Here is a 15,079-nt window from a genome sequence, read left to right as displayed (position 1 = left end):
TTTCAATGGACAGAAGACCTAGAGAGACATTTCTCTAAAGAAGACATACAAATGGCCAATAGGCACATGAAAAGATGCTTAAACATCACTAATTATTTTAGAAATGCAAATCTAAACTGCATTGAGGTATCACCTCACACCAGTCATAATTGCCATCATCAAAAAGCCGACAAATAATAAAGAATGGAAAGGGTGTAGAGAAAAGGGAGCTCTCTTGTACTGTTGTTTGGGAATGTAAGTTGGTACAGTGACTATGGAGAACATAATACAGAGAACACAGTATGGAGGCTCCTTAAAAAGCTAAAAACAGAGTTATCATGATGCAACAATCCCATTCTTGGGCATAGAGCTTGAAAAGACAAAACTACATGCACCCCAATGTACTTAACAGCACAATTCACAACAGCAAAGACATGGAAGCAACCTAAGTGTCCATAAACCGATGAATGGATAAAGAAGATGTGGTACATATATGCAATGGAATATTACCTGGCCATTAAAAAGAATGAGGGCATGACATTTGTGGGAATATGAATAGACCTAAAGATTATCACACTAAGTGAAGTAAATCATACAGAGGAAGACAAATATCATATGATATAAACTTATTTGTGGAATCTGAAAAAAAAAATAATACAAATGACTTTATTTACAAAACAGAAATAGACTCACAGACATGGAAAACAAATTTATGGTTACCAAAGAGGACAGAGGGTGACAAGGGACTAATTAGGAGTTTGGGGCTAACAGATACACACTACTATAGAGAAAATAAACAAGAAGTATCTACTCTATAGCACAGGAAACTATATTCAGTATATTTTAATAACTTATAATGGAAAATAATCTGAAAAAGAATACATATTATATATACATATAATATTATATATTATGTATAATAATCACTTTGCAGTATACCTGAAATCACACAACATTGTAAATTAAGTATACTTCAAATAAAAAATTTCTGATTTTAATCAGTAAATTTTCAAAATAAAAGGAATGAGAATAGTTTCTTTTTAAAAGCTGTAATAGCTAAAGGAAGCAATTAAATAATAGATATCTTCAGATTCATCATGATAATTAATTGGGACCATTTGAACAGGGAGAAATCTCAAAATATCCTTCATTTTGATTCAACCTTAATATTTTGCTTTTATCAGATACCAACTTTGAAATAAACCTTTTAGAAGTTGGTCCATTGCTTATAACAAACCTAGAGTAGTTTTAAACAATTTCCCCTTTATCTGATGGAGTGAAGATTGTCAGAGATGAGCCCCAGCTGGGGCCCAAATTAGAGTAATTAAGAAGCAAAAAGTCAAAGTACTTTTCTATAACTTGTTTATTTTATTAGAAGATTAAACAGTATTGCTAGTGCAGAATTTGTCATACTTACAGAAACAGAAAGAGAGGGCATTGTTTAAATGCTATGTGTAACAGATATGGAAGTGATAGCCTCAGAAAACAAGATTGGATCATCAAACAGTAAGAGACATGCTTAAAAAGACATGTAATTTTACTTTATGATAACAATGTAGCCATTGCCAAATAAGGAAGTGTCTCATTAAAACTATCACAAATCATTCATCTGTGGTCAAAGAGAGACCTGTATACTAACTTATCTGATGTTTTTGAAAAACTCTTATAAACCCTAACTATACTTGGGCAATAAAAGAGAAACTTACATACAACAACAGGAACTAAAATGTTTTAAGGCCTTAAGGTAGTTACTCTTCTTTTCTGGAGACACTATTCATGCTTATAAAAGTCAATCAAAAATTAAAATTAAAAAAATCCTATAACAATACTGTTATATCAGTATCTTCTGACTCAATATGCAGGCTATATTATATAAAGAAACATTTAGGTACTAAATTTTAGGTACTAAAATTGCCTCTTTGGATTCATTTCAAATGCTTTTCATAAATGCAATGAATTGTCAATGTCTTGTGAGCCTCAATGATAGTTTTCCCTGTCCTTTAGGCATTTCTCATAATTTCTGCAGTCCCTTAAAAAGAGTAGAAATCCTATAAAAAAATTTGCTGTTGTTGCTTAGTTGCTTCAGTCATGTCTGACTCTGTGTAACCCCATAGATGGAAGCCTACCAGGCTCCCCCATCCCTGGGATTCTCCAGGCAAGAACACTGGAGTGGGTTGCCATTGCCTTCTCCAATGCATGCAAGTGAAAAGTGAAAGTGAAGTTGCTCAGTTGTGTCTGAGTCTTCGCGACCCCATGGACTGCAGCCTACCAGGCTCCTCCACCCATGGGATTTTCCAAGCAAGAGTATTGGAGTGGGTTGCCATTGCCTTCTCCATAAAAATAGTAGAAATCTTATTTTAAAAAAAAATTGCTAATAACTTCTAAATAAACTCTCTTCTCTGCACCAATGGTGAATGTAATTGATGACATTGCTTTTAGTAGATTCTTCTTTGTTAATGCCATGTTATATGGATTTAGTAAAACCAGCTTGTCCTGGCAATACAGATATTGACAACATTAGAAAGATAAATTGATTCCAAAGTAGGCAGTAGGTAGGAAAACAGCTCACATTTTATTTTGCCCTGGAATAATATAAACTTTTTCTTAATAAAATAATAAATAGTTGAACCACTAAAAATGAAAGAAACTCCTTGATATTTATTAACTCATTCAATGATAACATCCCCGAGAGATATTTCACTACTTTTTGTTAAGTTGCATATAATATCACAATTCTTGATAGCAAAGTAATGCTTATATTGGAAATAAATACATTATTCGAGAAATTGACTTTCCCCCACTGTTTCACCCCTGCTGCTACTCCCCAAAGGCAATATCACCCTTCCTAGTTCTGACCCTCCTAAAGAGTCCTCGCATAACTGTTAAAATGCTTATACCACAACTACTCTATGTTATCAATTAAATATTATCAACATAAATAATGAGAACTTGCTTCATTTACAATGTTTTCTATCCCCCTCTCTCCTCTTAATGTTTGATATGCATGTGGCTGATACTACTGTTGTTCTTACTTAGCTCCAATTTTGAAGGAGACTCTAGAGTAAGAGGCGAGAAGAAGGACTGGATGTAGGAATTCAAAGGACAAATTGATTACTTGAAATCGAGAAGATGAAGGAATTCTTATCTTACAATTTCCATATTACCTTTAAATTAAGACATGTGAGTGTGCTGAGAGTTTGAAAAGAGTTCACCGCATATTTATTAAACCCCTACTCAGGGTATTGTGATAGATAGTCCTAGGCTTGACTGGGGATTTGGGGAAGATATCATGGAGGAAATTCCAAACTCGTTCTTGAAAGATAGTTCTGACCTTGGCAAGTGGAGGTTGGGAAAGAGAAAGAGAGCAAAAGAAGAGCTTAAACAAAGCTTGAAATATGGGCAAGGTAGGAGTGAAGAGGCCTCAGATGAAATACAACTAATTCAACTGGAGAGGTGGTCAGAGGTCAGGCTAGTGCTGTGCTTCTATAATTTTACTTGTTTATGATGTGACACCACTGAAGAATGATAAGCAGGAGGAAAGATAGGCCTCCTTTTATTTAACCTTTTACACAGTTCACTCTGGTAAGAATGAATGTAATAGAAAGAGGAAATGGAGTCAGAGAAGTCAGTTTGATAGCTTCTGTGATATCACTGGTGAGAAGTGGTATGGGAATGACAAAGGGAATGAACAGAGGGACAGTTCAAGTAGCATTTGAAGATAGTAATAAAATGAACCATAGCTAGGGAACTGATGGATTTTTATGGCATGAGATGGGATTGGTTTAATGGGAATGAGGAAGATTTACGAGTACCTTCTTGGTTTCCAGTTCAATGTCACTAAGAAAATAGTAACTTCATTAATTGACAGAGGAATCACAGAAGGAAAAGTAGGTTTAGTAGAGGTTGGGGGAGGGGTGAGTAGTTGAAGGATCAGTTCAATGTTCAGGATGGAATATCAAGCAATCATTAGCATATATAATTCTAAAGCTCAAAAGAGGAGTTGCTATAATTTTGACAATGAGTTCCACTAGGAAAAGAGGGCTAAGATCAGAATTTTGAAAGGCACAAAATGTTAAGGACTGGGCAACGGATGATAAGCTCATTGAGAAAAATAAAAAATAAAAGAGAGAAGAACCAGTTGGTACAAATGCCAGAGAACTGGAAGAGTTACAAAGACAGAATGGTCAGTAATGTAAAATGTCACAGAGGAGACCATTCAGAAGTGGCAACCTTTATCATGGCAAGTCAGTAGCATTGGACAGACAAAGCCAAGTGAGACTGCAGTGTGAGGAGGAAGGATGAGAAGTGCTCACAAGGTGGTGAAGAAGTAATTGAGGCTCTTTGACAAGTGGTTTGGCTGGAAAGGAAAAGAGAATGATTGTGATCAGTGTGATCTCTGTGGCTGGGTCAGTGAGAGGGAGCTTTATCTGTCCGGGAAAGAGTTAATACAGGCATGTATTTGGCTGTGTCAGGTAGATACCTATTAGTCCTCCATGACAGGAATTCTCTCCTGAGAGAAGGGTTGTGTTGGGTAGAGGTTTTCAAACTGAAAGTAAAAGTGTTAGTTGTTCAGTCGTGCCCAACCCTTTGTGATCCCATAGGCTGCAGCCCACCAGGCTCCTCTGTCCATGGGGTTTTCCAGGCAAGGATACTGGAGTGGTTTGCCATTTCCTTCTCCAGGGAATCTTCCTGATCCAGGGATTGAACCCAAGTCTCCTGCACTGCAGGTAGATTCTTTACCGACTGAGCTACCAGGGAAGCCCAGGGAAGAGGCTTTGAAGGAAGTACAAAAATGTTGGAATTTACTCATAGGGAACTAAGAGAGAATCTAACACAATCCAGAGTAGTCTTGAGGGCTCTGTTAAGGTTGGAGGAAAAATGAGAAATTTAGCTTTTGTTTCTCTATTTCTCCTCCCCATATCAGTCTTTCCAATTCTAGCTTCCCACTAACCTGCTTCCTGACTGCATGAATGAAACTGCTAAAGGTGCTGCCATTACCAAAATAACCAAGAAAACATTGCATGCCTTCTATATCATTAGACATACAGGTGGGAACAACCTAAGATGTGGATGATCCAACTACAATGTGTAAATATGTGCAAATTACTTATAACACTGTATGTATATTTCCATCTGAAAAACAGAAATCATATTACTTACCTTAGAAGACTGAATGAATTAATGGAAATGATATATGGATAAGCCTAGAACACTGCTTGGTCCAAGGGAGACTATCCATAAATTTAACTTCCTACCATAAAGAGGGCATCTTTTTTTTTTTTTTTTTTGGTGTTAGTTCTAAAAGGTCTTATAGGTCTTCATAGAACCGTTCAACTTCAGCTTCTTCAGCATTACTGGTTGGGGCATAGACTTGGATTACTGTGATATTGAATGGTTTGCCTTGGAAACGAACAGAGATCATTCTGTTGTTTTTGAGATTGCATCCAAGTACTGCATTTCAGACTCTCTTGTTGACCATGATGGCTACTCCATTTCTTCTAAGGGATTCCTGCCCGCAGTAGTAGATATAATGGTCATCTGAGTTAAATTCACCCATTCCAGTCCATTTCAGTTCGCTGATTCCTAGAATGTCGACATTCACTCTTGCCATCTCTTGTTTGACCACTTCCAATTTGCCTTGATTCATGGACCTGACATTCCAGGTTCCTATGCAATATTGCTCTTTACAGCATCGGACCTTGCTTCTATCACCAGTCACATCCACAGCTGGGTATTGGGCCCCTACTGACCTGGGGAGTTTCTCTTTCAGTATCCTACCATTTTGCCTTTTCATACTGTTCATGGGGTTCTCAAGGCAAGAATACTGAAATGGTTTGCCATTCCCTTCTCCAGTGGACCACATTCTGTCAGATCTCTCCACCATGACCCGCCCATCTTGGGTTTCCCCAGGGGCATGGCTTAGTTTCATTGAGTTAGACAAGGCTGTGGTCCTAGTGTGATCAGATTGACTAGTTTTCTGTGAGTATGGTTTCAGTATGTTTGCCCTCTGATGCCCTCTTGCAACACCTACTGTCTTACTTGGGTTTCTCTTACCTTGGGCGTGGGGTATCTCTTCACGGCTGCTCCAGCAAAGCGCAGCCATTGCTCCTTACTTTGGATGAGGGGTATCTCCTCACCACCGCCCCTCCTGACTTTCAACGTGGGATAGCTCCTCTAGGCACTCCTGCGCTGGTGCAGCCACGGCTCCCTGGACCTGGGGTTAGTCCTCCTGGCCACCGCCCCTTGCCTTGAGGTGAGGTTGCTCCTCCTGGCCGCTGCCCCTGGCTTCGGGTGTGGGGGCGTGGGGTAGCTCCTCCTGCCCGCCGCCCTCGACCTCAGACGGTGGGCAACTCCTCTCATCACTGCCCCCAACCTTGGACACTGAGTATCTCCTCTCGGCCGACCCCCCTGACCTTGGACACGGGGTAGCTCCTCTCGGCCATTCCTGCGCCGTCACAGTCTGGTACTCTCGGCCACTGCCCCTGACCTCAGACGTGGGGTAACTCCCCTTGGCCACCGACCTTCAGGCATGGGGTCCTCCCAGCTTCTGCCCCTGACCTCGAATGTGGGGTGGCTCCTCTCGGCCGCACTTAGCCGCCTGCGTTTAGCACACAGGTCGCAGCAGCCTGCATTAGAACTAACACCCAAAAAAGATGTCCTTTTCATTATAGGGGACTGGAATGCAAAAGTAGGAAGTCAAGAAACACCTGGAGTAACAGGCAAATTTGGCCTTGGAATACAGAATGAAGCAGGGCAAAGACTAACAGAGTTTTGTGAAGAAAATGCACTGGTCATAGCAAACACCCTCTTCCAACAACACAAGAGAAGATGCTATACATGGACATCACCAGACGGTCAACATTGAAATCAGATTGATTATATTCTTTGCAGCCAAAGATGGAGAAGTTATATATAGTCAGCAAAAACAAGACAAGGAGCTGACTGTGACTCAGACCATGAACTCCTTATTGCCAAATTCAGACAAACTGAACAAAGTAAGGAAAACCACTAGACCATTCAGGTATGACCTGGATCAAATCCCTTATGATTATACAGTGGAATGAGAAATAGATTTAAGGGCCTAGATCTGATAGATAGAGTGCCTGATTAACTATGGAATGAGGTTTGTGACATTGTACAGGAGACAGGGATCAAGACCATCCCCATGGTAAAGAAATGCAAAAAAGCAAAATGGCTGTCTGGGGAGGCCTTACAAATAGCCCACAAATAGCTGTGAAAAAGAAGAGAAGCGAAAAGCAAAGGAGAAAAGGAAACATATAAACATCTGAATGCAGAGTTCCAAAGAATAGCAAGAAGAGATAAGAAAGCCTTCTTCAGCGATCAATGCAAAGAAATAGAGGAAAACAACAGAATGGGAATGACTAGGGATCTCTTCAAGAAAATCAGAGATACCAAAGGAACATTTCATGCAAAGATGGGCTCAATAAAGGACAGAAATGGTATGGACCTAACAGAGGCAGAAGATATTAAGAAGAGATGGCAAGAATACACAGAAGAACTGTACAAAAAAGATCTTCACAACTCAGATAATCACGATGGTGTGATCACTGACCTAGAGCCAGACATCCTGGAATGTGAAGTCAAGTGGGCCTTAGAAAGCATCACTATGAACAAAGCTAGTGGAGGTGATAGAATTCCAGTTGAGCTATTTCAAATCCTGAAAGATGATGCTGTGAAAGTGCTGCACTCAATATGCCAGCAAATTTGGAAAACTCAGCAGTGGCCACAGGACTGGAAAAGGTCAGTTTTCATTCCAATCCCAAAGAAAGGCCATGCCAAAGAATGCTCAAACTACCGCACAATTGCACTCATCTCACATGCTCGTAAAGTAATGCTCAAAATTCTCCAAGCCAGGCTTCAGCAATATGTGAACCGTGAACTTCCTGATGTTCAAGCTGGTTTTAGAAAAGGCAGAGGAACCAGAGATCAGACTGCCAACATCCACTGGATCATGGAAAAAACAAGAGAGTTCCAGAAAAACATCTATTTCTGCTTTATTGACTATGCCAAAGCCTTTGACTGTGTGGATCACAATGACCTGTAGAAAATTCTGAAAGAGATGGGAATACCAGACCACCTGATCTGCCTCTTGAGAAATCTGTATGCAGGTCAGGAAGCAACAGTTAGAACTGGACATGGAACAACAGACTGGTTCCAAACAGGAAAAGGAGTACGTCAAGGCTGTATATTGTCACCCTGCTTATTTAACTTATATGCAGAGTACATCATGAGAAACGCTGGACTGGAAGAAACACAAACTGTAATCAAGATTGCCGGGAGAAATATCAATAACTTCAGATATGCAGATGACACCACCCTTATGGCAGAATGTGAAGAGGAACTAAAAGGCCTCTTGATGAAAGTGAAAGTGGAGAGTGAAAAAGTTGGCTTAAAGCTCAACATTCAGAAAATGAAGATCATGGCACCCGGTCCTATCACTTCATGGGAAATAGATGGGGAAACAGTGGAAATAGTGTCAGACTTTAGTTTTTCTGGGCTCAAAAATCACTACAGATGGTGACTGCAGCCATGAAATTAAAAGACGCTTATTCCTTGGAAGGAAAGTTATGACCAACCTAGACAGCATATTAAAAAGCAGAGACATTATTTTGCCAACAAAGGTCCGTCTAGTCAAGGCTATGGTTTTTCCTGTGGTCATGTATGGATGTGAGAGTTGGACTGTGAAGAAAGCTGAGTGCCAAAGAATTGATGCCTTTGAACTGTGGTGTTGGAGAAGACTCTTGAGAGTCCCTTGGACTGCAAGGAGATCCAACCAGTCCATTCTGAAGGAGATCAGCCCTGGGATTTCTTTGCAAGGAATGATGCTAAAGCTGAAACTCCAGTACTTTGGCCATCTCATGCGAAGAGTTGACTCATTGGAAAAGACTCTGATGCTGGGAGGGATTGGGGGCAAGAGGAGAAGGGGACGACAGAGGATGAGATGGCTGGATGGTACCACTGACTCGATGGACGTGAGTCTGAGTGAAGTCCGGGAGTTGGTGATGGACAGGGAGGCCTGGCGTGCTGCGATTCATGGGGTCACAAGGAGTTGGACACGACTGAGTGACTGATCTGATCTGATCTTATCTGACCATAAAGAGGGAAAAATAATAATCAATGTGTTTGTTAAAATAGATGAAAACGGGAATCATATTAGATGATAAATAAACAGAAAACAGGGCAAAGGAATGGGTAAGGAGCTTGCTAAGTAGATTCTCATCACAAAGAAAAACACATATGAGAAACCAAGAGAGAGATGAAGATAGACGTTTCTAAAGAAAGATGCTTCTACTATAAAAGTGTGGAGGAGGTCAAGGGAAATGCTCAAGCACCATTAATCATAATCCTTGATGTCAATCCCTCTGGGTTTCAGGAAGCAAGAAACAGGCAGAAAAAGCATGTGTAGTCCTGTGTATCATTCAAAAAAGCAGCTGCTACACAAATCTGGAAAGTCGAGGCTCTTCTAAAAAAATGTTGGAGCCAAACAAGATCCCAGAAATAGCATACTTGTAGAAAACCACTCATTGCTTCTGGGAAAATAGATTTAGGGTTGAATTGAGGATAACATTGCACAATTCAAACTGGAAGAGAAAGGAAACAGAATTCGACTGGGTTTCTCTGAAGGTTCCTGCTGATTCATTCAGCAAATAATTACTGAATACCTATTGCATGCCAGACACTGTGTCCTCTGTAGTAAAATGGTTTCTTTAAGCATATTGAGGCTTATCAAAATACTTGTTGGCTTTACAGGTTTGGAAAACCACATACTTTTTAGAACAAAGAAACTCAGTCTAAAGTGAAAGAATATTGAACTGGAGACCCTGGAGATCTATGAAAATCATTTCATCTCTGTCACCAATTAGTTGTACCACCTTAATTAAGCTTCTTTGCTTCTAAACCTTTGAACCACAGTCTTCTCCCTGTGTCATAAATCCAGATGAATGTCCATAAACATCCTTGACATCTATTGCAGGTATAGACTTCTCTTTGGCCAACATTATAAATAATCTGTAAGGTATTTCCTAAATGAGATTCACTATAAGGGAAGGAAAGTAACTCTTACAGTAAAGGCAATATTTGGTCCTTGATCCAACATCATTCTTTCTTGTGCATGCATGCTCAGTCACTTCAGTCATGTCCAACTCTTTGTGACCCTATGAACTGTAGCCCACCAGGCTCCTCTGTCCATGGGATTCTCCAGGCAAGAATACTGAAGTGGATTGCCATGCCCCACTCCAGGGGATCTTCTTGATCCAGGGATGGAACCTGCATTTCCTGCATTGCAGTGGGATTCTGTATAACTGAGCCACCAGGGAAGTCCTCATTCTTTCTTAAGGACACTAATTAATGACTGTATATCTCTTCCTTGTATCATCTAACATAACACTGTTGACATAATAAATGCTCATTAATTATCTGATGAGTAAAAATCAAGATTTTCATGTAAATAGAAAGTAGGTTCCTATAAAACCAAAATTTGACCAACTTTACAAGTGATTTGGGATCACCCTGCCACGTCCATTATCAGAAAAATACATTCTCAATCTTGATTGAGAATCTAGGTTTTAATCATTTTTAAAAGAACATGGAACCAGGTGAATAATGTTTGCTGATTTCTTCTTCTAGATAGTAAATAAAAGGGAGCTTCAAAGGAAGTCTGGATGGATTTGGGCACACTACGGAATAGAAAGTCCTCTGACCCATAAAGTTTGACTTGTGGGACATAATATCCATTAGGCATTTAAACAGTAAGCAGGTGGTGAGACCAGGAAGATGACCCATATGGACAATTTGAAGTTATTAGTAACAGAAAGAATGAACAAGAGAAAAATAAAAAAGATCAAGAGAATCTCCACACTATGGAGAACAGTGTGGAGATTCCTTAAAAAACTGGAAATAGAACTGCCTTATGATCCAGCAATCCCACTGCTGGGCATACACACTGAGGAAACCAGAAGGGAAAGAGACACGTGTACCCCAATGTTCATCGCAGCACTGTTTATAATAGCCAAGACATGGAAGCAACCTAGATGTCCATCAGCAGATGAATGGATAAGAAAGCTGTGGTACATATACACAATGGAGTATTACTCAGCCATTAAAAAGAATACATTTGAATCAGTTCTAATAAGGTGGATGAAACTGGAGCCTATTATACAGAGTGAAGTAAGCCAGAAGGAAAAACATAAATACAGTATACTAACGCATATATATGGAATTTAGAAAGATGGTAACAATAACCCTGTGTACGAGACAGCAAAAGAGACACTGATGTATAGAACAGTCTTATGGACTCTGTGGGAGAGGGAGAGGGTGGGAAGATTTGGGAGAATGGCATTGAAACATGTAAAATATCATGTAGGAAACGAGTTGCAGTCCAGGTTCGATGCACGATGCTGGATGCTTGGGGCTGGTGCACTGGGACGATCCAGAGGGATGGTATGGGGAGGGAGGAGGGAGGAGGGGGAGGGATGGGGAACACATGTATACCTGTGATGGATTCATTTTGATATTTGGCAAAACTAATACAATTATGTAAAGTTTAAAAATAAAATAAAATTAGAAAAAAAAATAAAAATAAAAAAGATCAAGAGAAAGACTTACCAGTATAAAACCAAAAGAAAGAGAGAAACTAGAAATTTAGTATTTAATTAATTGGATAGAATATTTTTGCCAATAAAATCCCCTCTGGCATCTCTTTAGGGATTCAATTTTCCAACTAATGTAATTTTCTCTCTGTTGACAGTTCACAGAAAAAAAGACATGAAATGTTAAAGTTGGCAGTGACCTCTCTGGCCAGTACAGGTCGGATATTTGGAGGGTGATAATGCTGTGTCATCTAGGAAGACTCAACTAGAGATAGGATGGGGACAAGACATAACTTGTTAAAATCTTGCTTCTTCCTTTGTGTATTTCCTGCTAATCAAACATCTTAACTCTCTCAGTATCTTTGTTTGTTAATGGCCAATTCTTCCTCTGATGCTGGGATTAGGCCAATGGCCCAAGAGGAACCCCTCAGCCGGAGACTTAAAAGAGAAAGAATGAGGTTGAGGTGTTACTCCTCCCAGTTATCTCCTGAGAGTCTGTGCAGGCCTGGCTGCATCCCATGACCAGAGGCCCCTGCTCCTCTCCAGGTGGACTCTCTCCATAGCTCTGGGCTTCCAAGGCCTGGGAGTGGAACAGCCTGGTCATCAGAAGCTCCAGGATACTATAACACCTCTCTCCTTACCCTCAGACTGCATTCAGCTTCTTTAGTAGCCTCTTTATTAAGCCTCTGTTTGCTTCTCTATCACAGTAAGTAATAGCTTAAAATAACAATCTGGGTTTGCTTTCACAGTCCAATTGGTCAAGAATTTGGGAAGGGCTTGGCAAGGCAGTTCTTCCTTAAGGTCTCTCATGTGGTTGCAATACGTTGTGGGGAATTTGGTGGGGTAGTAGGGGTGAGGGGTGAGGAGGGCAGGGGGTCTTCAGTCATTTAGTCTAGATGATGCAGCTTCACACTGGCTAACTCATATAGTGGGAAAGTTTGAGTGTGGCACCTGACTTCCATAGAAAGTGTGTGTGTGTGTGTGTGAGAGAGAGAGAGAGACAGAGGACCACACTGCCTTTTGTGGAGTCACCTCCAAATTCAGGGAGCCTCAAGTCTGTCTTCTGTTGATTAAAGCAGTTTAAAAGAACTTCCCTGGTGGTGGAGTATCTAAGACTCCATGCTCCCAAGGCAGGGGCCTGAGTTTGATCCCTGGTTAGGAAACTGGATCCCACATGCTACAACTAAAAGAGCCCATAATGCACAACTGAAAAAGAAGAGGAAGACAAACAAGCCATCCAGTTTCATGGGGAGGGAACAGAGGCCGTGCCTCCTGATAGAGGCACACCAACTCCCATTGGAAGGGCCGTGTGTACAGTGGAGACGAGCAAGAAACCCACTTGATAGAAATGGGCAATATGCTTGCATGAATACTCCATCTTCCAGGATGCTGAACCCCTAAGAACAAGATTGGTCCTGACTCTTGGATTGGTCTTAACTTGAAGATGGGGTTCAGGAAATTCTATCCAAAGAGAAATAGAAATCAAGCCAGAGAATCAAGTAGATAATTACATTCACCACATCAGTGGGATATAACTGAACAAATTTGACCCTAACTCTGTTGTAACCAAATAACACAAACTCTGAGGGGTTAACGAAAATGATGGAACCAGAATTAGAATGTGGGCTTCCCACCACAAAGCTCCATTCTCCAGATCAGGTCACCTTGCTAAGCCTTGTCTGCCTCTGTTTAACAGTGTACACATGGATATTTTAAGAATGTTTTACACAAGGCTTGTCTTTGGCACATGTGTTAAACAAGCAAGAAGAACATGAGACCCAACCAATAATCTTACCAAATCCATTTCTCTGTCTGTTGACTAGATGTCATACATCCAACAAAGTGGATATCTTTAACTCGATTTTTGGTGTTACTTTCTATTAGAATGCCAGTGCCAAGTATTAACATCTCAAATAAGTACAAACATGCTGAAAGCCCTTAAATGCAGCATAAAGTGATATCCAACTACTTAAGGTGATGATATCTCAGAGGAGAATAGAATGACATGAGCTTGAATGCCATTCAGAGATGGGAATGCATCTGTAGGTAAAGAGGACTTCAAGACCGTATTTATTAGAAAGGGAAAAAAAGGTCAGCATTACACAGAATGAAAAGTGACCTTTTCCATAGAGATTCCTGAATCTAATTTATCTTGCTTTGCTGAGACAGGAAATGCACTACAATGTTCAGGATGGGGAAAAATGACAATTTAATGATTATGAAACATCTTTCACTTTCCAGGGTAATTGAACAGTCTCAACATCAAAGGCAGAACTGGTAGCCTTTTGGAAAATGGAATGTCAGTTTGCTTTCTTTTCACTTTTTACTGCATTGGTGAACTTTAGCATCTTCTCTGGCTTTATTTTTCCATTTTCATTTAGCATTGATACAAAACAGACCTGACTTTAAGTGTATCATGCAAAGTAATAATTTATGTTGGAAACTTCAAATGGATGGGACAGAACCACTTTTGTATCTGTTACATTTTTAATGACTTTAAATATAACCAGCTGAACAAAGTTCAGACCTTCACTATTACAGGTGAGGGTAGCTTGACATGATAAACTTCCTATTCCTCCAGTCACCTCATAAAGGGGAACATACAAACTGCCATGCGTTTCCCTGGTGGTTTAATGGTAAAGAATCTGCCTGCAATGCGGGAGCCACATAGATGTGGGTTCGATCTCTGGGTCAAGAAGATCCCCTGGAGGAGGACATGGCAACCCACTCCAGAATTCTTGCCTAGAGAATCCTATGAACAGCGGAGCCTGGCAGGCTGCAGTCCACGGAGTCACAGAGTCAGACATGACTGAGGCGAGTTAGCACGCCTACATACACAAACTGCCAACTCTAAGACACACTATTCTCCCAACTTTCATATTCTTCCATCTATAATGCTATCAGCACTATTGACTTCTAGAGCTGTTTTTTGGTCAGCAATTCTTTATATTTTCCCCCAAGCTTCATTTGCTAATTTTAGGGGTGGGAAAGAAGCCCTGATATTGAACCAGGGAAGGAATTCATTTAAGACAACTATACATTTTCATTGTCTTTGCTTTCTAATACTGAACAGCAACAAAAAATTTCATTTAAAGGAAATTTCTTGGACAATGGGATTTTAGGGTTAGTAAGCCTTTCTCTCGAGTAAAATCTTGGCTATAATTTGCTACCAGTGATCCTATAAGAAGAGTACATAGAGCACACTGGTATGAATTAAGTGGAGACAATTAGGTAAAATTTGGGGGAGGTGATACTATTGGTTTTTGTTTGTTTTACCAAAGTAACCTCAAACCTGCTTAGGTTTTACAAATACTTGCATTACACACAGTAAAATTTTGCCTAAGAATGAAACCTAAGCACAGTCAACATTGTGGGATTCATGAGGGAAGCACATGTGTGAGACGAAGTGTGTTAGTTGCTCATTTGTGTCTGACTCTTTGGAACTCCATGGACTGTAGCCTATCAGGCTTCTCTGTCCATGGAATTCTCCA

The sequence above is a fragment of the Bos taurus genome, chromosome 13 (assembly GCF_002263795.3).
Source record: "Bos taurus isolate L1 Dominette 01449 registration number 42190680 breed Hereford chromosome 13, ARS-UCD2.0, whole genome shotgun sequence".
NCBI lineage: Eukaryota > Metazoa > Chordata > Mammalia > Artiodactyla > Bovidae > Bos > Bos taurus.
The sequence above is the reverse complement of the archived record's forward strand: the minus strand, read 5'-3'. Positions refer to the sequence as shown.